The 22146-nt window shown below is 51.8% G+C and overlaps 1 protein-coding gene across 1 annotated transcript in view; it reads left to right on the top strand.

Annotated features, from left to right (window-relative positions):
• Positions 1-22146, top strand: part of IPO4 (importin 4) — a 3008003-nt gene that overhangs the window by 1205518 nt on the left and 1780339 nt on the right. The gene's annotated exons all lie outside the window — the stretch shown is intronic.

Below are 22146 nucleotides of genomic sequence, written 5' to 3'. Positions count from 1 at the left end.
GGATGTGAGATATGTGATTCAGTTAGGAGAGCTTTAAATGTTACAGGGCTTGCTGCGCCATCAAAGTCTATGTTGGGATGCATACTGATTGTAACTCCACTCCTAGGTTGATGACCAACAATCCCATTACTCGCCAGAACCCACTTAGTCAGACTATGGTCCCAAACGTCCAGCTTAATGATGTCATCAGAGTTCTTGTCCTTACTTGGGATTCTACGACATCCCACCACAGATTCCCTAGAGACAAGGGCACAACCTCTAGTGTTCCGCAGCCAATGAAGGCGTTTAACAGGGCATCCCTTGGCTCTAGCTAGTTTGCTTCCAGTTTGGGTACCCCATGGAAATATATTGTGGCGCCTTTATGCCCACCTTGGACTGCATGAATGAACGTTCTCCTTTTCTTACATGGGCTACATGCTCTTGTCTCTACCCTTCTAGGGCTTTCTATGCCCATCTTCTTGAGGCCAGGGCCACTAGTAGAGAAAATATTGGCATGTAATTAGGCACCCTGCTGCATTTCCATGTCTTAGGCTCACAGGGGGAGGTGATGGAGAGTGATTTTCCGGATACCAAGTTTTTACGGGCAATATTCTCTTCAGTTTATTGGACGCGGAAGTGCCTGTCCCATAATACAATCTGGGATTACAATCTTGGGCCCCTCAGGAACAGATCGAGTGGGGAGGGGCTCCTCCTGTGAACTCCCTCCCCCCTGGGCCTCAATCAGTACTATCAGCAATTTTCGGGTATCTGCGAACTCGGCAAGAACTTGACTACACTTGCACCCCCAACTTGAGGGGTCATCCTCCTCCGATGGATTAGTTATCATGTCTATGCCATGGTTAGTTCCATGTGTTGGAGGTTTAGAAGCCCAGAGTGGAGATAGGTGGAGGAATGAGCTAGCCCCTGAGGTCATGGATTACAAATGCTCACTCCAGGAGCCGCTATAGGAGCTTGAAGATGGCTCAACTCCATGTACACCATGGATCCCTGTATCCCCTAGAGCCACAGAGGATGGAGCAAAAATCTACACTGACGATACAGCAAGGGAGCCTATAACTGGTACAGTGGCCAATCCCAGACCGAGGGCCACAGCAGGACTGAATGACAGGACGTGGCAAACAACCAGTGTCGGGACCAGATCTGATATAGGCACCTAATTCGCTGCTGCAGGGTGCAGAGCCTCAGGTAACGGGTGCTGGTGAAACAGAGTGGGAGCCAGGATGGATACGGGAGGGTCACATTGCAGGGGGATGTCTGCTGGGTTTGAGGACAGGAGGGTATTTATACTAACAGGATCCAGAGTGGTATCCGTGACCATATCCATGGGGATCTCTCCAGATGTAATCATACCTGGGTTGCTTTCATTAAGAGCAATATTCCCTTCCGCATGATCACTAAGGTTCTCAACAGGTGCGCCTGGCATCCTCCCGGTAGCTGCCATGATTATCCCCCCCTGCTAGCGGTTCCTCCTGATGAGCAAATGTTTGCACTGGGATTTTTGTACCTGTTGTTCATTGATAGCCAGATGAGCGCAGAAAAGAATCGGGGGGGGGGAAAGGAGAAGGCTCCATATCCAGGCACCAAGAGGGTGACATACCAGGCCCATGGCCAACCCACTTTCTCACAACAGTCTTTGGCTTAGTCTCGTCTCACCTCAGAGCTTCAGGGAGGGGGAGTCTGGACCAACCCCGACTGAACTTGGGGCAGCCCCCACACCCCCCCCCCCGCCCCATCTTGCGCCGCCAAACGCGTGCTTCGAAGGGATTGTGTCCTCCGACGTATTCCTCATCTTAGATATATCCTTCCAGCTCTGCTGGCCTCGGAATTTTTTTCTCTCTAGAGGGCGCTGCGCGTCGACGTCCCTCGAGTCGATGACCCTCGACAGCCGCCGTATCGACGCTCGACGTCATCTTGCCCATAAAGGCCGCGCGCAGCGTCCGTTGCTCAGTTCCGTTTTTCCGCGCTACTCGGTGCCTCGGAATACCGTTGCTCAGTTCTTAGTACTATTTACTTCGAGTTATTCGATATCGTACTCGATGGCTTCCTCGTCGGAACCGACAACCCCTCGATCCGGCTTCAAAAAATGTCGAGATTGTGGGAAAAAGATGTCGTTAACCGATCCTCACAGAAATTGTCTGTGGTGCTTGGGAGCCGAACACCATTGTTCGGAGTGCGAGGACTGTATGTCCATGACAGCTAAGGCCCTGAAGGAGCGTAAGGGGAAGCTGGAGAAAGGTAAGACTTTTAAAGCTTCTTCTTCTTCGACGAAGTCGAGACATTCGTCTCCTCGTCACCATTCACGCTCCAGATCTCGGAGTGGGTCTCATCACTCCTCGAGATCGAAACGCTCGAAGAGGAGACGTCGAAGATCCCCTTCTCCGTCTTCCTCTTCCTCTGTTTCGCCAAAAAGAATCCCTTGCCCCACGAAACATAGTTCCCGGGCTGAATGGGAGGAATTCAGAAAAAACATGATGAGCGTCTTCGAGAAAGCGGCCTCGACCCCCTCGAAGACTGCCGAGAGCGATGCTCTGGTCGAAAGACCCGAAGGTCAAAAACGCCGCGAGTCGCAGTACCCGGCGAAAGAAACCTCTCGAGCGCGTCTCGAACCCTCGAGTAGGACTATGACCTCCAAACCTTCCTCGAAGGTTCCGTCGACGCCGTCGACGAAGGTTCCGTCGACGTCGAGGTCTTCAACGCCGTTGTCGAAGGGACCTTCGACACACAGGTCTGTCGACTGGACGCCGGCCTCGACACCGGCGTCGACGCCGAGAAAAGTCACGGTGACCACACATCCAGTGACGATCCCCAGGCCCTCGACGTCGATGGCGTCGATATTGTCGAGTAAAATTCCAATTCTGTCGAGGTCCTCGAGGCCTCTACCTCTGTTTTCGACGCCACGCTCGAAGCCTTCGGCGTCGACGACATCGACGTTTTCGAGGCCAATAATGACAAGTTCAGCACCCTCTGCCTTGGAAATGGGATTTACTCCCTTTATTAGTTCAGAACAATTGAGAACTATATCCTCAATTTTAGAAGAGGGTGATTTGTCCGAACAAGACACATTTGAGTTACAGGGACCTGTAACCCCAGTTAGAGAGGAATTTTCCTCTGAAGAGCGCAGATTAAAGGATCTTCATGATTCTTTACATGAGGCAAGTGGTTTAGACACTTCCCCTGAGGTGGATTTTGCTAAACCAGACCCGGGGGAGCATGCTGAAACCCCCTACAGAGCCTTAATGGCCAGAATTACAGAGTTCATGGGGTGGTCTACACCTTCACAATCTTTCCAGCAAGATGACCTCACGGATATTCTTGACAAAGGCCCACAAGAGGATCCAGTGGTGCCCTTTCATAAAGCTCTTCAGAGAAAGATCATGACAAACTGGGAAACCCCAGATGTAATACCAGCAGTAAATAAAAAACTGTCTGCAAAGTACAGGGTATCTTCCACAGACCCAGAGTTCTTGTTTAAACATCCATCCCCAGAAAGTCTGGTGGTACAAGCAGCATCCTCTACCGACGTCAAGACGGCTTATCCTACTGTCCCACAGGACAGGGACGATAAAAAATATGATGCTATGGCTAAGAAAGTCTTTTCAGCATGTAGCATGGCGTTAAAGTCTGTTAATGCTACTTGCACCCTTGCTAGGTTCAGCCATACACTTTGGGAGTGTGCTTCTACAGCGGCTGACTGCATCCCGGAGGGAGAAGAAAGGGATGCGTTCCTGAATATTATACAGGACGGTAAAGACGCTATGTGCGAATCCCTCCAGACGGGCATTGATTCGGCTGACAGTATCAGCAGAGCAATGGCGGCAAGTACATCAACCAGGCGGTTCGCTTGGTTGAGAAAGTCGGGTTTTGCCCCAGATGTGCAAGCCAGGCTCTTGAACATGCCATTTGATGGCTCTTCTTTGTTCGGGAAAAAGGCGGATGACAGTTTAGAGAAACTACAAACTTCAAAAGCAGCAGCAAAATCCCTAGGAGCTGCAATCCGTCAGACTCCTTTTCGTCCCACAGGAACCTCTGCGAGGGGCAAGTCCTTTCGCTTCTACTCCTCATTCGGAAGAGGTAGAGGACGACCGGCTCAAAGGGGTCAAAGAAGAACTACCCGAGGTGGACGGGGTAGATATTCTAAAGCCGCAGCAACAGCAGGTGCCTCTTTACCATCGGCATCTGCATCAGCCGCCCCAAAACCACTCTGAGGACTTCCCTCACAGGACACCTGTAGGAGGCAGGTTGACTCAACATCTGGCGGAATGGCAGGCTATCACGTCAGATGCTTGGGCATTGGAAACAGTTGCCCAAGGTTACTGCCTACCTTTCCTACGTATACCTCAGAGTCATCCACCGGGGATCAGCTCTCAGAAAGCTCCAGATCCGCTCATCTTGCAGGAAATTATAGACCTGCTAGAGAAAGGTGCCATAGAACCGGTACCTGTAGCGGAGAGGAACAAGGGCTGGTACTCCCCTTACTTTCTCATTCCAAAGAAAGACGGAGGACTGAGACCCATCTTGGACTTGCGAGAATTGAACAAATTCCTCAGGAAAGACAAATTCAAGATGGTCACTCTTTCTCAGATCCTCCAGGCCCTTCAGTTTCAGGACTGGTTGGTATCTCTGGACCTTCAGGACGCTTATTTCCATGTGCCTATCCATCTCAAACACAGGAAATACCTGAGGTTCGCAATTGGCAACTCTCACTATCAATTTCGAGTACTGCCTTTTGGGCTGACCTCCGCCCCGAGGGTCTTCACCAAGTTAATGTCGGTAGTGGCGGCAAGTCTAAGGAGGGAAGGGATTCACGTCTACCCCTACCTGGACGATTGGCTGATCAGGGCTGTTTCTCCGGAGCAAGCTCAGATCCAGCTAAATCACGTATGCTACTCCCTTCACAAGCTGGGCTTCTCCCTCAATTTAAAGAAGTCTCAAATGATACCATCGCAGAGACTCCAGTTCATAGGAGCGATCCTGGATACTTCCCTGGGAAAAGCCTCGCCACCAGAGGTGAGGGCTCAAGATATTCTACAGATGGTTACCAAGTTCCAACTTGCCCAACGTCTCCCAGCTTTCGACTTTTTGAGGTTGCTAGGCCTCATGGCATCCTGCATTTTCCTTGTGCCAGAGGCTCGCCTGAGAATGAGATCCCTCCAGTGGGCACTGAGGACTCAGTGGTCACAATTCTCAGGGAGAATGACAGATCTTCTTCAGGTTCCCGGCAGGGTGGCTCGAGACCTTCAGTGGTGGGCCTGTCAGGAGAACATTCTGAAAGGAGAACAGTTTTGGCAACCCTGGCCGGAGATAACAGTAGTCACGGATGCCTCACTCACGGGGTGGGGAGCCCACGCCAACGACTTGACCATCAGCGGTCGTTGGTCTCCATCGGAGTCCAGACTACACATCAACCTGTTAGAGCTGAGAGCCATCAAACTTGCGTTGAAGGCTTTCCTGCCAGTTGTACAAGGGAAGAACGTCCTGATAATGACGGACAACACGGTGGCCATGCATTACCTCAACAAAAGAGGAGGCGTAGGATCACTACCCCTGTGCAGAGAGGCGATGCAGCTCTGGTTTTGGGCAATCCAAGAAGGAATCTCTCTATCGGCAGTTCACCTAGCCGGAGAGAAGAACTTGACAGCGGACGCTCTGAGCAGGCAGAACACAGTCTCCCACGAGTGGGAGCTAGCTCAGGAAGTCCTTCAAGAGATCTTCGCCCTTTGGGGAACCCCTCAGGTAGATCTGTTCGCCACCAGCCTAAACAGGAAATGCGACCTGTTCTGCTCAAGGGAATTTCCTCCGAGAGGAGCTCTGGGAGACGCGTTCATAGTGGACTGGGAGTTTCCGCTTCTGTACGCGTTCCCACCGGTCCCTGTCATTCCTCAAATGATCAGGAGGTTGAGAAGATTCCGGCGAACCATGATCCTAATTGCCCCGGATTGGGCCAGGAGAACGTGGTACCCGGACCTTCTAGACTCTTCCATCTGCCCTCCAATTCGACTTCCTCTCAGAGAGAACCTACTCTCACAGAAGAGAGGTCAGGTTCTCCATCCAGACATCAAAACCCTCAACCTTCACGCTTGGCTTCTGAACGGCTGAGGTACAAGGATTGGGACCTCCCTGATGATGATATGGAGGTGTTGCTTTCAGCAAGGAGGCCAGCAACAAAGTCTTTATACCGCTGCCGTTGGAACAGATTTTGCAGCTGGTGTAGAGAACAGAATATCGACCCATTTTCATGTGGTACACCAATGGTTTTGTCCTTCCTACTATATTTAGCAAATTCAGGCCTTCAAGTTGGCACCATTAAGGGCTATCTCGCAGCGCTATCTATCTTTAAGCGTACTGCGGAGGAACCATCCTATTTCAAATTACCCTTGGTAATACAGTTTCTAAAGGGGTTAACCAATGTTTATCCCCCAAGACCATTCCAAGTTCCCCTATGGGATTTAAACTTAGTATTAACTTTCCTGATGGGTACACCTTTCGAACCTCTCCATTCTTGTTCGTTAAGATTCCTTACCCTTAAGACTGTTTTATTAATAGCACTTACATCTGCTAGAAGGGTGAGCGAATTACAAGCTCTTTCTTGTAAACCCCCTCATACAATCTTTCACAAAGACAAAGTTGTCCTGCAAGTGAAGCCTAATTTCCTCCCAAAGGTAGTCTCTGAATTCCAGATCTCTCAGAAGATTACCCTACCATCTTTCTATCCTCCTCCTCACCCGGGGAAAGAGGAAGAGAGGTTACACAGACTAGACCCTAGGAGGGTTTTAAGTTTTTACATTAGTAGACTAGCCAGGATAAGACAGGCAGACCAGCTGTTTGTAGGCTACGCAGGTCACAAGCTGGGGTTACCAATAACTAAGCAGACCATTTCCAGATGGATCATTCTAGCCATTCTGGAATGTTATAAACTAGCAGGGAAAGAGCCCCCTCAAAACCTTAGGGCTCATTCGACCAGAGGTATTGCAGCTTCATCGGCCCTCAAAAGAGGCGTGCCGATTAAAGACATATGTGCGGCCGCTACATGGTCGTCTGTCCATACCTTTACACGTTTTTACAATCTGGATTCCTCCTCTAGTCAAGAGACTAGGTTTGGAAGGGCTGTACTACATTCTATTCATCAATAGAAGACAGCGTGAAGTCAGTACTCCCTCCTCCGAATATAGAATACTGCTATGGGAGCCTATCTAAGATGAGGAATACGTCGGAGGACACAATCCCTTCGAAGAACAAGTTACTTCTTACCTTGTAACGTTCTTTCGACGGGATGTTCCTCCGACGTATTCCTCATCGACCCTCCCATCCATCCCCGCAGTTCTACTTCCCTTGTTGTTGCATCTTACGCTCCTTCAGGGTGATTAGTCTAGTCCAGACAGTAATACTGTGGGCTACAAAACGGAACTGAGCAACGGACGCTGCGCGCGGCCTTTATGGGCAAGATGACGTCAAGCGTCGATACGGCGGCTGTCGAGGGTCATCGACTCGAGGGACGTCGACGCGCAGCGCCCTCTAGAGAAAAAATGTTTCCGAGGCCAGCAGAGCTGGAAGGATATATCTAAGATGAGGAATAGTTCGGAGGAACATCCCGTCGAAAGAACGTTACAAGGTAAGAAGTAACTTGTTCTTCACTGCTGCAGGCGCTGATGGTGGTGTCTGGATGTGTCTTGCTCTACTCACAGCTCTATGTGGAACACCCTAGTGTGAAACGAAACACCCTGCAGACTTGTACCCCCGCAGGCTTCAGACCTGGTGCGCCTCCTGGCACTGTAAATGGAGAAGGGGCGTGGCCTGGGCCGGATTGGCGTAGCGAGTGTGGACAGCAGGAGTAGCTCCCAGCGTGGGACAAAACACCCCGCCGGCTTGTGCCCCTGCGGACTTAATATCAACAATGTCAATTGTCATCTTAGTCAGCATATCCAGGAATTTTGTATGTCACTCCCTTATGAAGGGCCTCCACCTCTTTTTCATCAGCTTTAAACCGTTTTGCAGGTTGTGAAAGCTCAGGATTTTCAACTTCAGCAATGGTTTTTAGTTGAGGCAGGAGCTTTCCTTTCAAGCTGCCATCCTTGTGCCTAACAGTTCTAGAATCTTATAACTAATTTTTAGTAACTTTTGGATTACAAATGCAGTGCGTCTAGGATTGGCTGGTGGCAGCAGATATTTTCCTATCGTGTTTTAAACTTTTTACACTTGCACATTTGCCGTTACTGCAAATGGCTACTAATAGTGGCTTGCATTCTAGGATAGGCATGCTTCAAGATTTCTGCTTGTCTTTTGGCCGTATTATTCGTTGGCTTTATTTCAGAGCTGGAATTGCCTTATATGGAATGCTCTTTCTGGGGAAAGCTGATGCTTTTGTGGGCTAATAGCTTGTCTGCGGGTCTGGCCATAGTTGGCCCCTGGGGGAGTGTCTTGTCTGCATCCATATCCTGGTGCCAGAATGTCTCTTGATGGGCAGATTCCTTGGCCAGTGACTATCCAAGATTGGCATAATTAGCCACGCATCCGAGCCGCATGTGACTAATTATGCATGCAGCGCGTTGCTTGGGTTGTCCGACAAATGTCTGCTGCGGTTTGCCATGCTCTATTTATGCAGGGAGGGATTTGTGGCTAGCATCTGTCTGTGTGCTGCACTTAGCTTTCTCTGAGACAGGGGGGCTTTTCTGCTTGGGCCATGCCGCCTGCGTGTGTTCCCTGGGTTTTCTTCTCCCCCCTTTGTGCCAGCGTTACTTATCTGTAGCGAGCGAGATGCCGGAATGGAGATTCCTTGGGGTGTGGCCCCCCGCGGTGATCCCTGTGACCGGAGCTCTACTGGATCCGACTGCTCAGGTTGGGTTCTCAAGCACAAGGTTATGTTATGGAAACTTAGTAAAGCGCACATACACCCAAAGGCATCTTGGCGCTGGCTACTGAGAGAATAACAGACGGCAAAACCAACAACCGGAGCAGAAGGGAAACTAACTAAAAAAAGAGTAGTTTTCAACAGCCTGCGGAAAGTGAGGTGATCTTCAGTGGCACGAAGAGCAATGGGAAGATCATTCCAGGCTCTGGCAGCAACTACAGAAAAGGCACAATCTCCATTGCGCGACAGACGATGGCGAGGAACTACGACCAGGGACGCCGATTGAGATCTCAACTGACGAGTAGGGGCATAATGAATAAACTTAGCTTGAAGGTACTTGGCGCCCATGCCATAGAAGGCACGGTGCACCAGACACAGGGATTTAAACAGAATCCGGCTGGCCACAGGAAGCCAGTGTAGTTTGTTAAGCAGAGGGGAGAGGGGAGAGGTGAGATCCAAAAGGAGGGTGAAGTATGGAGCAGGCGGCAGCATTTTGTAGCAGTTGAAGCCTATTGATCAGATAACTAGGTTGGGGCCAAATTAAGAGTTACAGTAATCAAGGGTACTGAGAACCAATGCAGCCACTTCCAGGGCTTGACATTCAGCAGGAATGAAGGGCAGGACTTTCCGCAGAATGCAAAGTTTAAAATGCCCAGCACTGCATACACTGGCCACCTGGTCGTCCAGGGGCAAAGAGGAAGAGATTTTAACACCCAAATTCCGGACCGATTGGACCGGAAGAGGGAGAGGGCCAAGACTAGATGGCCAGAATTTTGTGGTCCAAAATAGTTGGGGAGATGAAGTACCCACAACCAGGACCTCAGTCTTACTGTCATTAAGCTTTAGCCAATTGCTCATCCAGCGCCATGCTGCAGTCTCGGCTTGATTAAGGTCAAGGCGGACGAGGATCTGTGTCTCATCCACGTAAGAATAGTAACGGAACCCGTGCGACTGGATAAGAAGCAGAAGAGATGTAGTATAAATGTTAAAAAGAATAGGGGACCGTACAGAACCCTGAGGAACACTACAAAGAAGTGTAACCAAGTCAGAGCGGAAGGGAGGAAGAGAGATAGATTGGGAATTGTTAGGCAGAATCCTATGCAGTTACCTTAGGGAGCACTACAGAAGATTAAGACTACAGGTATATGCAATAAATCCCCTTTGGTATCAGTCCGTACCACAAAGATTTAGTTGGTAGCTGTGGCTGAGCAGTCAGACTTATCTCAAGAGGGAGATGAGCAGTATTCAGGGTTTATACAATAGGACTACAATACTATGGAACAAGGAAACGCTGATCAAAGCTTTGTATCAAAAAGAATACATATATTTATTTTACACACTATTAAGTTCACACACACATTCCTATCATTAAATTAAGTTAAAAAAGTCAGGAAAAATATACACACTCCCTATTTAAATTGTAGACCAGTTTGAGTAAGAGTGAAAATTGAGCAAAACGGCACAGTGTAAACTAAGCAGAAATGGCACTCTAACAATTTCTTCAGAGGGAGGGAAAGGACAAGTCATACAGGGTTAGACTTCTCAACACACCAGCAACACTTCCCAATTAGAATGTGAACAAGTTAGGCAAGGCAATACTTTAGTATAAGCAATACTTTGATGAAAACCGAGCAAAATGGCACTTCAGCAATATAGAAAGAGGAAGGAAGGGTGGTTATAAGAGTTTAGGTGCACCAACACATTTCTTAGTGAGAAGCTATCTAGAGAAGGCAGTTGTAACAGATTTAGCCAGAGTCAAGAGGCCTGTGCCAGAGTCAGTGGTACAAGGCAAATGCCCAAGATCAAACAGTTCTTGTAGCTGCAGTCAAGTCTTTGTTTAACAAGTTGAAAAGGTGGTTGCAGATGTAAAAAGATAATGTTAGACGTAAAGGGGCAGCCAACCCAGAAGGTAAGTAAAAGATTTAAAACACCTTTAGCAGTACCCAACGAAACGGGAGGCCTGGCGGAACAATGTACCTTAAAAGTGGAAGAGGCTCCTGCGGTGGTGGTAGTTCCTGGCAGTTCCTGCCGTTCGGGAGATCCAGCAGAGGAAGAGAGGCTCTGGTCGTGGAGGAAGGTTCGAGTTACTGCACTGCCCAGGGATGAAACCAGCCGCGGTGATGTCAAGACGAATAAAAGGTACGCTCCTTTAAATTGCGTCGTGGTGGACGGGTGCCTGGCTATCCGGTCTCCTAGTGCTTGGCACTGGCGATTCGATCAAGGCAGGTCCTGGAAGGCGATTGGCGAACTGGTTGGCCCCACCAGCTTAAGAGAAGAAGACTCTTGCAGGTGAAGATCTTCTGAAGTCGTTGGAGAAAAGTGGTGAGGATCTGCAGCAGGGCTTCACCGGTGGTTCAGTCGTTGCAGATGTCTTCAGCTTCTCTCCTCTTTGGGTTTCTTAGTTCCATTGGCGACGTCTTGTCCTCCAGTCCTCAGAGCCCTGCTTTTATGCAGAAAAACCCCCATTCATACAGCCTAACTGTCACTCACACAGTGGGGTGGCTATCCTGGCAGGATAATCCCCCAGCCTATCAGGGCAGAGTGCGACTTGGGTTGCCTAGGTATCTCTGTCCAGGGTTCCTATTCCCCCTCCCACACATCCTGTCTACCCCAGACTCTGTGGTGCCGAGAGGAGGGCTTCTGTGCAGAAGCCTGCCAAAAGGACGAACAAAGGATCCCCGACCTGGGTTAGGATTTCAGAGAAAGACACTAGAAAGAAATATTATCAAAGATCTGGCAATAAAAACCTACCGGTGTAAAGTTAATATTTAAATAAACCGGCGGTATGTTAGAGGCTGTCAGTAAAAGTGGCAGCCTTGAACAATGGGAAAATCCTATAGGAAAATATTCGCAGTCGAATATTTACGGTAGTAACCACTGCCACCAGACAGAAACTTTGGAGAGGGGGACTGGACGGTACCCTCTCGAAAATGAACACTAGCGAAAAACTATTAACTCTTTCCAGTACTTCCATAGTAAGATGGGTTGTACTGGTTTTGTTCATATCGATGGACTAGTAAAGTCAATAGGGACTTTCTCCAGCATGGGGTCTGGCATGGATTCACATGCTCATGAATATTCCCCGTCGTCAGGCTGGGAATCCTCGGTAAAGAAAAAACCAGTATCAGTTTCGTTTCTGATCTGTCTTTCGTAGTAATAACCAATCACTGGTCTCTGCGTCATACTGACCACAGCCAATGACTGCCCTCTACCTAAGCACCGCCTCTGGCAGCCATCTTCAGATTTTTACCGCACGTTCATGTGTTGGGATCCTCGTGCTATTGCTCTCAAGCGTTAGTGCTATTTTTTCGCGCTTTTCACAAAAAACTTCGATTCTTTTGGTCAAAAGAGCCTCAAGCTCCACCGATCCTACATCCGATCAACGGGGACCCGTGTCGGATTCATCTGTGCCCCTCAAGGGTGAAGATTTCGTCGAGCTACACTTCGGAGGACTCCAGAAGCTTCTCAGGCCCGGTCTCGGAGATGGCCCAGGAGAAGGGAAGCTCGACGCCCGGAAAGCTGTTCAGGGTCTGCCCTGGATGCCAGCTGCAGAACGTCTTCAAGGAGGACGAACACTCTTTCTGCCTTTACTGCCTTCATGAGGACAAGACGCACGTGGAGAAGGACTGTGCGTTTTGCGGCAACATGTCGGAACGGACCATGAAGGACCGCCATCAACGTCTCGCCAACTGGCTGGAGGGTAAGAGCCCGTCTGGCGAGAAGAAGAAGAAATCCGAGCGGTCTTCTAAGACCTTTGAGGGCGCCCCGGCGACGGGGGCCCAACATAAGGCCAAGCACCGCGAGTCCGCTGGCACCGGGAGCGCCGAACGGTCGGGCTCTACGGGCGCCAGGCAGGGCGCACCCTCCCCGGCACCATCAACCACGAGCCAACGCTCTGGGTCGGGTAAGAGGAAGGCCGAGCACCCGGCGAAGCTCCTGGAGAGGCCCCGGTCGAGCTCTAAGGCAGAGGAGGAGCGTGGCAGTGCCCCCTCCCTCAAGGATAAGGCGGTGAGCGCACCTAAGGTGGTGAAGGCCTTGATCCATCCGACCAAGCCCTCTATCGAAACGGTCGCGGCGGCCCTGGCTCAGCCTGTGGTGGCTGCACCAGTGGTGGCGACCTCAGGGCCCAGAATCTCCCTGCCTCCTCGGAGGGAGTCTTCCTTTGTGCCCATCGATAGGACCCCCGTGAAACCCTCCGTGGGGAAGAAGGGGGGGCAGGGCGTCGTCGTAGAGTCGGCCTCAACCTCAGAAGAGGAGCTGATCGAGGTCTTAAGCCACGGCCTAGGCGTGGAAGAAGGCCAGCCCGTCGGAATGGACCCCGACGCAGGTGACGACGACGACGACATCGTCGAGGATACCGACGGGGCCCCTGCTCGCCCGTCGGATTCCCCTCTGCCAGCGCCGCAAGACAACTCGGCGGCCATTTTGTTGGCCATACAGTCCTTATGCTCCGAGATAAGGACGAGGCTACCGTTACCGACGGAGGAACCTCTCCCGTCGGGGGATCCAGAACCGGGACCTTCTGGTGTTCCCCCTACCAAGAAAAGAAGGATCCATCCACCACCTCCTTTTCAACCGTCGCGCCCCTTCCAGCCCTCCTCCCCGTCCACCCGAGGGGATGATACGGGGACTGACACGGCAGCAACGGGTACGGACGACGAGGCATACGACGAGGATTTTCCGTCGTCGCCTCCCACCAGGGCCTCTCCGCCCGACGAGATCGGATCTTTCCACTCCATGATCTCCAGGGCTTCCGAGCTTTTCCAACTCTGCCCTGAGGAGAAGAAAAAGGAAGGCTTCCTTTATCAGCGGCGCGAGGCCAAGAGGAAGACGGTCCTCGCAGTGCCTCTGTTGGACGACATTTGGGATGAGGGCCTTTCCCTCCTCAAGAACCCTTCCACGACGCCAGCTAGAAGAGACCGGTACGAGAAAAAGTACCGGGTCCCGGACACGGCCCCCCTATGCCTCCGGGCGCAGCCTACCCCGGATTCCGTCGTCTCCGCGGCAGCCAGGAAGAAAGCGGGGGGGGGGGGTGCGGCCTCCACATCGACTTCCCCGCCGGACGGCGAGGGAAAGAAATTGGATACTATGGGGCGTAGAGTCATCTCGTCGGCAGCGACGACGATTAAAGCGGCCAACACCTTGGCTATCGTGGCCCGCTACGACAGGGAGCTCTGGTACAAGATAGCTCCCCTGCTGGATTTTCTGCCGGACGACAAGAGGGCGGAGGCCCTTGAGATCCTGCAGGAAGGTGAGGTGGCCTCGGACCACGCCATCACCGTGGCGACGGACATCGCCGACACTGGGTTCCGCCAGCTGGGCAACGGCGTTTGCCTTCGACGTCGTGGATGGCTCAAAGCTACGGACTTCCGGCAGGACGTCCAGACCAGAGTCCTGGACATGCCCTTCGACGGGAACAACCTGTTTGGGAAGACAGTGGACGATTCCCTTCAGGCCATCAAGGCGGATACTGAGACGGCCCGGGCCCTTGGAGTCCTGCAACGACGGACGCCCTTTCGGAGCGGCGGAGGCAAGGGCACCTCCAAAGGTTCCGGCGGCGGTTTCGCTTCCTACCGTCAAGCGGCCCGCTCGTCGTCGCAAGAGGCCTACAGAGGACGAGGCAAGTCTAGCGGACCCCGCCGTCGTCGCCAAGGAGGTCAAGGCGGCAAGGCCGCGTCCAAGCAGGATTGAACCGGCCGTGGGGTCGGGCCCCCACCGAAGCACCCCGGTGGGAGGCCGGCTGGCGGGCTTCGTCAGCGTGTGGGAGTCCATCTCCACCGACCGTTGGGTGCTGGACGCCCTGGCCCGGGGCCACGCGCTCGAGTTTCAAAGAAGGTGCCCGCTGTTAGGCAGAAACCTGTGCAGTTCCCTTGGGGAACACTGCAAAAGATTTAAGACTACAGGTAGAGCAGTAAACCCCTTTGGTAGCAGTCTGTACCACCCAGATTTACCTGGTAGCTGTGGCTGAGCAGTCAGACTTCTCTCAAGAAGAGTTAGGCAGTATGCAGAGTATACACAATATGTACCCAGACACAATAGCACAAGCAAACACTGACCAGAGCTTGGTTTCAAAAGTATATAGTTATTTATTAAACACACATAAGTTGAAAACACTCTAGCAAAGTATAGTAAACACTTCAAACACAGTTATAACGAAAGTAGATTCAATCCTTTCTCCTATCTAGACAACTCTAGGTTAACACCACTTAATTAAAACAGAGGTGAGTGCTTAACGTTAGATGACACTCTAGTAGTTTCCAAGAAAGGGAGAGAAAAAGCAGAAATGGGTTAAACACACCACTCTAAGATCCAGAACACTTGCAATAGGTTCAAAGAAGCACAGGTGAGCAAAAGTCACTAGGCAGGGCCCACTCTTAGAGTAGCCGGAGCGAAAATGTGCCCAAGATCACACTGTTATTAGGGATTCAAAGTCTTGCAAGGAGTTAGAAAGAGTTTAGAGTGGTTTAGAAAGTTTAGCCAGGGTGTCCCAGGCACTCCCAGGGTCGAAAGCCGGGGGCTAAATCTACCCCGTACAGTCGGTAGCAAGGGAAGCCAGGCGGAACACGGTACCTTAAGCGGAAAGGATCCTCCAGCGGTGGCAGTTGTTCCAGGCAGTGGCAGCAAGGCTCGACGTCGGTCAGGGGAGAAGAAGTTCTCGCTGAAGAGCAGAAGAAGAAGGTCGTTGCACTGCCCGGGAAGAAACCAGCCGCGGAGTCCTCCGGTTAAAGGGTTGTACCGACTTTCGTGGTTTGAGGTAAAAGTGGTGGGGTTCCGGTTGCCGGGGTGCTTGGCACTGGCAAGGCGGCCACGAGATACCTCGAGAAGCGAAAAGAAGGCGAAAACTGGTTGTCCCCACCAGTAAAGGGAAGGAGCCACTCCGTTAAGAGTTCTCCTCGGTCGTCGGGAAAAGTGGTGAGACGGTTCAGCAGGGCTCCACCGGGTGGTGTCGTCGAAGCAGGTCGGCTCAGCTCTTCCCTCGTCGGATTCTTGGTCCTGTGGCGACTTCTGAAGTTCCAGTCCCCAAAGCCCTGCTTTTATGCAGCAAAACCCCCATTCACCCAGCCTAGCTGTCACTCAAACATGCTAAGTGGTGAGCCGACCGGCTCACCACTGGGGCCAATCAGGACGGAGTGCGACTTGAGTTACCAAGGTAACTCAGTCCAGGGTGCCTAAATCCCCCTCCACCCCTCCTAAGTACCCCAGACAGAGTGGCACCACTTTGGAGGGCTTCTGTGGAGAAGCCCGCCAAAAGTGGAACAAAGGGCTCCACTTTGGGTCAGAGTTACAGAGGCGAACACCAACGCCATTTTAGCATCAAGTTTTGGCAAAAAGTCCCAACCGGAGTTATAAAAATAAATATATAACCCGGCGGTATGTTTAAGGCTACCGTAAATAAATAATTAAATGTGTTAGCCTAAAACAATGGGAAATCCCATAGGAAAATATTCGCGGTCGAATATAAAACGTAGTTTCCACTGCCACCAGCCAAAACTCGATCAGGGGGGACGGAGACGTGCCCCCTCGACTAACAGACCCTGGGGCAATCGAATTGCCCCAGCCAGTACGTCCACAATATGATGGTTTGTACTGGTTCTGTTCAGGATTCAAGACTAGCAAAGTCTTTTGTGACTTTACATGCCCTGGGAGACAGTAGTCAGTCCCAGGGTATGGAGTCTATGTTGGGGAGTCTCTAGGACACCCCTGGGTCACGGCACAGAGGGTGCTGTGTAACCCACATCACAAAAATATATGAGGCCCTATGGAGTAAAAGACCCCATAGCCCATTCAACACAAGGTTTGTCCAAGATAACACAGTTCAACATGTCCAAGAGTGAGGGTAAAAGAGTCTCACTCTTGGCAGGAGAAAAAAAGAACCCCAGAAATCCAGCAAAGCTGCTGGGGGACTCACTAGGTAGGGAAATTCAGCCTAAACAGAGAATTCTCCCTAACACCCGCGCGTCCCCCCCGTGGCCAGGAAAGAACTTCACGTCCCTCAACTTCTCCTGGAGGTAAAGGCGATGCTCAGAAAGGGCGCCATCGAACTCGTCCCAAAGAGGCTTCGGGGCTCCGGAGTCTACTCGAGATACTTCCTCGTGAAGAAGAAGACGGGAGGATGGCGCCCCATCCTAGACCTGCGACGTCTGAACAAGTCCAAAGCCCTTCCCTTCGGACTACGGTCGGCACCCAGGGTATTCACCAAGTGCCTTGCACCGGTGGCGGCGCAGCTGCGCCGCGAGGGGATCCACGTCTACCCCTACCTGGACGACTGGCTCATCCGCGCCAAGACGAGGGAGCTCGCCGTGGTCCACACGGCAAGGACCGTCCAACTCCTCACGGACCTGGGATTCTCCGTGAACTACGCCAAATCCCACCTGGTGCCCGCGCAAGTCGCACTGTTTCTGGGAGCGAGGCTCGACACAGTGTCCCTTCTGGCCTCCCCGTCGGAGGAGAGGACCAGGACCATCTTGGGCAAGGTGCAACGGATGTTGGTGGCCGACGCGGCCAAAGTGAGGTCCATCAAGTCCCTCCTCGGGATGATGTCTTCCTGCATCTACCTCATTCCCATGTGCAGGCTCCGGATGCGCCCGTTGCAAGAATTCCTGGATGCGCGCTGGATCCAGACGACGGGCAGCTTCGAGGAAAGGATCAAGCTCGACGAGAGTTTCCGATGAGCGATACGGTGGTGGGGCACCCGCGCGCATCTGACGGCGGGCATGGACTTCCAGACCCCAGCCCACCAGGAGACTGTGACCACGGATGCCTCCCTGGAAGGGTGGGGAGCGCACACCGAAAATCTGCACGCAAGGGGACTCTGGCTCCCGACGGAGAAGTCCCTACATATCAACGTCCTGGAGCTCCGTGCAGTGTTTTGGGCCCTCAGGTCCTTCCTTCCGTCCCTCAAGGGCAAGGTGGTGAGGATCTTCACCAACAACACCACCACCATGTTTTACATCAGGAAACAGGGCGGAACCAGGTCCCCAGCGCTGTCCAAGGAGGCGCAGGACCTGTGGCATTGGGCCGTCGCCCAAGGGATTTTTCTGGTGCCGTTTCATCTGGCAGGGATAAAAAACACCATCGCCGACTCACTCAGCAGGGAGCTGCGCTCGTGCCACGAGTGGGAACTACGGCAGGATCTGGTGGATCGCCTCTTCCGACGGTGGGGCACACCCCAGATCGACCTGTTCGCGACGGCGACGAACACCAAGTGCCGGAGGTTCGCCAGCAGGTTTCCCCAGACGAGGAGCATGGGCGATGCTTTCTCGTTCCCCTGGGAGGGCCTGTTCCTCTACGCGTTCCCTCCCTTGCCTCTGCTAATCCGGCTCATCAACCAGCTCAAGAGGTCACGGTGCAGGATGATCCTCGTCGCACCTGCGTGGCCGAGGCAGATATGGTTCCCGGACCTTCTGGACTTGTCAGCGTCCCCGCCGATCAAGCTGCCGGCGGACGCGGATCTACTCTCCAGGGAAGGAGGCGCCATCCTCCACCACGACCCGAAGTCGCTGAACTTGCAGGCCTGGCTCCTGCAGCGCTAGAGTTTGGAGGATACGACATACCGGCCGATTGCAGAGAGGTTCTTGCAAAGGCCAGGGCGTCCTCGACTCTTAAATGCTACGGACACAAATGGAAGAGGTTCTCTGTCTGGTGCCACGCACAGAAGATTAACCCTCTACGGATTACGGCTCCCCAAGTACTGCCGTACCTGCTGACGCTGGCCAAAGCTGGTCTGGCACACGCGTCCATCAAGATTCATCTTGCTGCGATCTCCCGATACACCAGAACCACGGGCCGGACGTCCTTGTGGTCTCATCGTCTGGTGAAAGAGTTCATGAAGGGACTGTTCAGATCGTTCCCGCCGGTGAAGGCTCCGGCCCCGGCGTGGGAGCTCAACGTGGTGCTGACCAAGCTCATGGGACCTCCGTTCGAGCCTCTGCACTCGGCCCCGTTGAAGTTTCTATCGTGGAAAACAGCTTTTCTTGTGGCCATCACCTCCGCACGACGAGTGGGAGAGATCCAGGCCCTTTCCTGCAAGGCCCCGTACTTGACTTTCCACGACACGAGGGTAGTGCTCAGGACGCACCCCTCCTTCATGCCCAAGGTACGTCGGACTTCCATCTCAACGAACCCTTGGTGTTACCTGTGTTTTTCCCGTCGCCTTCGTCGCCGGCTGAGAGGACTTTGCACTCGCTGGATGTAGCTAGAGCGCTGAAGTTCTACGTGGACCGCACGAAGGGTTTTCGGAAGACGTCACAACTCTTTGTGAACTTTGGACCTGTCAATCAGGGGAAGGCTCTATCGAAGGCTTCCATCTCCAGATGGCTCTCCGGCTGTATCATGTGCTGTCACCGGTTGGCAAACCGACCGCTGCCTGGCCGTCCGAGAGCCCATTCCACCAGAGCGATCGCAGCTACCACAGCGTTCCTATCTGGTGTGCCCCTGCTGGACATATGCAGGGCTGCTACGTGGAGGTCGACGCACACCTTCACTAAATTCTACTGCGTCGACCGGGATTCCAGGGAGGAGTCCAGGGTCGGCCAAGCAGTGCTGCGCAACCTGTTCGCCTGAGGTGAGCCTGGTGAGGAGGTAAGATGCTTAATGTTGAGTTGATGTGATGCTTAATGTTGAGCCTTTGCCACCTCCCGTGTTTGTGCATGTGTGTACTGCTATGTATTCTTTATTCATGAGCATGTGAATCCATGCCAGACCCCATGCTGGAGAAGGAACAAGTTACTTACCTGTAACTGTTGTTCTCCAGCATGGGTCTGGCATGGATTCACATGCGAACCCTCCCGCCTACCCCTCTGCGGCTCTTCACTTGGTCATACTGCCACTTCACGTGCTTCCAAATCTGAAGATGGCTGCCAGAGGCGGTGCTTAGGTAGAGGGCAGTCATTGGCTGTGGTCAGTATGACGCAGAGACCAGTGATTGGTTATTACTACGAAAGACAGATCAGAAACGAAACTGATACTGGTTTTTTCTTTACCGAGGATTCCCAGCCTGACGACGGGGAATATTCATGAGCATGTGAATCCATGCCAGACCCATGCTGGAGAACAACAGTTACAGGTAAGTAACTTGTTCCTTACATGCCCTGGGAGACAGTAGTCAGTCCCAGGGAATGGAGTCTATGTTTGGGGGTCGCTATGACACCCCTCGGTTACTGCAGCGAGGGTGCTGTGTAACACACATGTAAAAAGAAGATACCTATGTGTTAGGGAGAATTCTCTGTTTAGGCTGAATTTTCTAACCTAGTGAGTCCCCCAGCAGCTTTGCACAGGTTTCTGCCTAACAACGTCCACTGTACCATTGGTTCTAAAGGTAGTGGAGTGTTGCAGTAGTAGTAGAAAAAGAATAAGACAGTAGTAGAAGTTGCAACGGAGAGCTAGTTGTGGTAATAGTAGGGGAGGTGTAGTAGTGAGGCGGTAGTGGGATAGGAGCAGAGTGTTAGTTGGAGTGGTAGACGTAGTAGAAAAGGAAAGAGGTGCTAGTAGCGTTAAGGTACTGGTGACGAGGAGGAGGAGTAGAAGGAAGGCAGGAGCTGTAGCATCAGAGGTAGTAGTAAGCCGCATATTGGAGGTCCTGGTAGTAGAAAGAGGTGGAAAGGAGAGTAGCAAAGAAAGGTAACCTCAGTTGGTGGAAGTAGGAAGGCAGAGTGTAAGATCAGAAGGAAAGAAACGTAGTGTGAGGTGTACATCTTGGGACCCAGTGTAGGAGAGCCAGAGGGAAAGTGTGCAGCTGATAAGTCAGCCAAGCTGTGGCAAATGGAGGCACCATTCCTAACTTCCTTAGAACCCTAAGCAAGCCTATGAGAGGGAAACCTAGAAGGCCCCTATGATGTGAGTCAGCCATCGACTCGGGCGCGGACGTTCAGTGTAAGGAAGTACAACAAACAGGTGTCTCCTGAGGATACCACTAACCCCCGCATTGGGATGCCTAGGCTAGGGAGGAGGGAAAGGCTTGTGCAGTTGAGATGGAGTGAGGATGGCCCTTGGGCAAACTGCCACAAGAACCCAATTGGCCCTAAAGAGTACGCAAGGACCCTCAGCCAATCTGTGTAACAAAATAAACACCCTTGGAACTTCATTCGAGTATCCAGAGTGGTGATTTGTGGCAGACCCCATCACACTACTTTGAGTTTGGCTAGATTTTAGTGTCTTTCCTGTTCACCATCATAGGTTTGGCTTGCGGAATCCACGCAAATGGTGGATTTTGGAAATCTACCTAAACCAGTCTCTCCCCCCCCCCCCCCCCCTGGGCAGTGACCTTGATACAGTATTTAGAACAGTTAAATTGGAGGGTACCAGGGCACTTTTATGGCTGTTGCTTGGTGCCAAAGTTGAGGAACTAACCTTCAAGGATGAGATACAAATCCCTATTGCTTGTCCACAAAACACAATGTGATTTTGTTGTATGTCAATCTCGCCTATGGTTTTTGATCAAAGGTGCCAATGGCAAATAAGGATAAGTCACTTACTTGTAATCCTATATTCTTGAGTAATGCCTACTCCAACCCTTTTCCCCTCCCTGTCATCCTTCGCTCTGATGCAGGTTTGATATGCAATGCATGAAATTACACCCAGTCAAAAATAAATGATTTTTTTCACACCTTTTTGATTCCTGGTCAGTCTCTTCCTACCCACTTTAAACCTCTCCCCATCTTTCAGCCAGTCTCTCTTCCCACCTGTCTCCTTTCCACTCGCCTCACAACCTAAATAATTTTCTCTTGCCTTCCGTTTCATAATGGCACTCTTCTCTCCTCTCTTTGTAGTTTTTCTCTTGTGACTGCTTTCTCTCTCTGCCCCTTCACACGACCTTTCATAGGGCCTCCTTACAAACCTGGCGTTACGGGGTTAACGGCGTTAAACCCTTAACGCCAGATTCACACTTTTACGCCTGCTTTTTGCAGGCGTTAAAGTCCAAGGCACTAAGCGACCTTGGTGCTAATTACGGCACCGTAATTTACGGTGCCGTAATTAGCGCCTTCCCCATCCCCATTGAGCCCTATGGGGCAAAAATGGGAATGGGCAATGGTGAATGGGGATTTACCGCCCCGCCAACCTTGGAATGGGGCGGTAAATCCGCCATCCACCATGGTGGAATCCGGCATGGACCATGGTGCTAATAGCACCATGGTCCTACGCCAGGGTTGTAATGAGGGCCATAGTCTCTTGTTGGCTTGTTCTGTAGCATCTATTACCCCTATCTCTGTCCAACTCATTCTATCTTTTACTTTTCCTTTTCCAATGTCTGATAGCATTTTTATTGCATCTTTACAAATAAAGTCCTGCTGTCAATCTATCCT

This window comes from Ambystoma mexicanum, chromosome 13 (genome assembly GCF_040938575.1).
Source record: "Ambystoma mexicanum isolate Mex_15411 chromosome 13, UKY_AmexF1_1, whole genome shotgun sequence".
Taxonomy (NCBI): domain Eukaryota; kingdom Metazoa; phylum Chordata; class Amphibia; order Caudata; family Ambystomatidae; genus Ambystoma; species Ambystoma mexicanum.
The sequence above is the reverse complement of the archived record's forward strand: the minus strand, read 5'-3'. Positions and strand labels throughout refer to the sequence as shown.